The following is a 3,227-nucleotide window of genomic DNA, read 5'->3' on the forward strand; positions in this document are numbered from 1 at the left end:
TTGGTATATGTCTTGTTTTTGTGCCTCTGATACATGGGTCACTATGAAAGTTTTGAGGCAGACTATGTTATAGTCCATTATTTCACGTTCAAGAAACACAGGAAGTCAACAGGGTCCTTTTTGATTCATATGTGCAAACTTCAGCTTCTCAGCTTATTGGTGTTTCCATCCACGTGGAAATTTTAGGTTTCTCGATTTTTGTGTATCTCAAAACTTCATAATGACCTATGTACTATAATAAAACTAAGACACTTGTGGAATTTGGAAGCAATGTTGGGCCTAGGAGCTTGACTTGCAAACATCTTTTAAGTAAAGGGGCAGAGCTAGCAAACTAATAAAGTTCCAAACTAGGAGTGCCATTTGTCATTTTCACCACTTGCAGAGGGCAGATTGCACCCATCCTCACCACACTTCCTATTCCAGTTCACCACATTTCACAACTGAGTTCGGGTTAGCCTCATTTTAAGTGATCAACAGTCCTTGTGGCCAGTAGGTAAAACAATGGTCAATACCATGCTAAGCATAGTTTTTTCATGTTGTCATTATTCTCCAAAAGTTTTTGATGATAGATATTGATTTCACCTTCTTTTTTGAAGGACAGTTTTGCCAGATATGGAATTATTGTTTTATTTTCTTTTTTATCTTAGCACTCTAATATGACATCCCTTTGCCTTCAGCCTTCTGGACTTCTGATTAGTAATTAATTGGCTGTTCATCTTATTTAGTATCCCTTATATAGGAGCAGTTACTTCTTGGTGCTCAAGGTTCTCTCTTTGGTTTTGATATTTTTATTTTAATTACAGTGTTGTGGGTCTCTGAGTTTATCCTCATTGGGTTCATTGAGCTTCCTGGCCTCCCATTATGCATGATATGATGGTGTTGTATAAGTCTCTTCAGTTCTATTCATTTTACTTCATCCTTTTTTCTTTCTGGATCTCAGATTGGATCATCTCAATTGACATATATTCAAGTTCTCTATATCTTTCTTCTGGCTGTTCAAATTTGTTATTGAACCCCTCTAGTAAATTTCCCATTTTAATTAGTGTACTTCACAATTCCAGAATTTCTACCTGGCTCACTTTCTTTTTAACCTTTTTGTCTCTGCGTTGATAGTCTCTATTTGGTAAGACTGTATTTTTCTGGTTTTCTTTAGTATTTTGTACGTGGCTACATGGGCAACAGGTCCGAGAAGGAAATGAGAGAGAGAGAAAGGGACAGAAAAAATATTTGATGAAATAATGATTGAGAACTTCTAAACTTTCATAAAAGACATTAATCTATATATCCAAGAAGCTCAATGAAGCCAAACTAAGATGAACATATAGAGAACAACACTGAGATAAATTATAATCAAACCTTTAAAACCCAAGACAGGGAGAATCTTGAGAGCAAAAAGAAGTGACTCATCAAGTACAATGGATCCTAAATAAGATTAACAACCAATTGCTCATCAGAAGCAAGGGAGGACAAATATTTTTTCTACAAAAAGAAAAAATTGAGCATGTGTAAAATACTTGATTTAAAGCCTTTGACTAGTTGGAAAATGTATTTCCTTAAAGACAGTTCCTGTTTTTTTTCCTGTGTGTGAGATATACCATCTTATTTTTTGCATGCCCCGTAACTCTTTTAATTGTTGAAACCGAACATTTTAAATATTGTGTGCATCACCCTTAGAAATTAGACTCTTCCCTCTCCCCAGGGTTTATTGTTGCTACTTGTTTTGGTTCCTTTTGTTTGTCTAGTTTTTACCAAACGAATTTGTAAAGTGTGTTCTTTGTTGTACATGGTCTCTGAAGTCTCTGTTATATTAGCTCATTGGTCAGCTGTTGATTGGACAATGATTTCCTTACATACCTGTATCCAAAAGAAAATGTCTCCAAGTGTTTATAGATGGGCTCAGTTTGTGTATTAGGGCACACCTTCAACACTCACCAGGCAGTTTACAACACTGCCTTAGCCTTCCTTTTTTATTTACACAGAGCCTGAACATCAGCCAGAGGTAAGAGCCTAGGGCCTCCTCAGATTTTCTTGAGTAAATGTCCAGGACTGGGCATATGCATGGCCAATTACATTCCTCAGTATACATAGGAGTTTTTCAAAGACCTTAATATCTCATGTATCTCTTTTCCCAGCAGACTTTTTGCTCTGTCTGCTGCTTGTTCCATTTTATGCCCCGTCATCCGAGGCAGCTGCCACAAGTACATTTGCCTTAACTGATATTTGACAATGGCTACCATCTTGAGATAGTTACGCAGAAGAAACAAAAGCAAGCCCCTGAGTCAATCCCTTAGAGAGCCACCAGGCAAGTCAAAACACACAACCAAAATTCCTTGATAGCAAAATCTGTATGGCCCCCTCTGACATCACAAACCACAGCAGGGGCGTGGGAGCTGTCCCCATTAGCCACTGTCCATCTGGAGAGTGAGGGATGGTGGGCAGGAGGGTCAAAATGCCGTATCTCTCTACTACTGAAGTTTACCAGTTTCTCTCTTTATTAAGTACTCCCTTGGTGCAGTAAGCTTTTTAAACTAGATTTAAGAGTTAAAAAAAGTTCATTCAGCTAGTTTTTGCCAGTTTAATTGTAGCTTTAGTGGAATAATAGAGCTTTGCAGTTCTCTACTTCACCATTTTTATTGTTGTCACTGAACATGAGGTCTGACAATTTTATGAACTCATCCTATAAAAAGTGCTACATGCCTCATTGCTGAATATCAGTACGGTCACCTTCAAACTGCTCCCTTTGGCCATCTGGTGACCATAGTGATATTCAGTAATGAGATCTGTAGCACTTTTTCTGGGATAAGTTTGCAAACTTAATTGTCCAACTTTTTATGTTTTCTTTTAAACTGTTGCTGATAATTACTATGTCACAGTCCCTAACCATTGTTGGCACTTGTTCTTCTCAAAGTTAGACTCTTTTGTTTACATTACAAATAACCTGCTTCCTGTATAGCACAATATGATTACTTACAAAACCACTTTTGGAAATTTTGCAGCTTTTCACCAAATACAGTTTTACTGGCTTCTGATCTGAACAAGTCAGTGCCTCTCGCACCATTCAGCCTGCTCACCGCACCATCCCCCACTGCTCTGGGCAGTGCGCCTTCTGCGTTCCCTCCACCTGCCTCTCTAAAGTGCATGTTTAACACTGAAATAGTTACCCACATGAATTTCCTGTTCAGGTTGATGCTATCATAGACATTTCCACCACAATACAAACATTTCAT

The sequence above is a fragment of the Otolemur garnettii genome, unplaced genomic scaffold, assembly GCF_000181295.1.
Source record: "Otolemur garnettii isolate 467f Iridium unplaced genomic scaffold, OtoGar3 scaffold00122, whole genome shotgun sequence".
Lineage (NCBI taxonomy): Eukaryota > Metazoa > Chordata > Mammalia > Primates > Galagidae > Otolemur > Otolemur garnettii.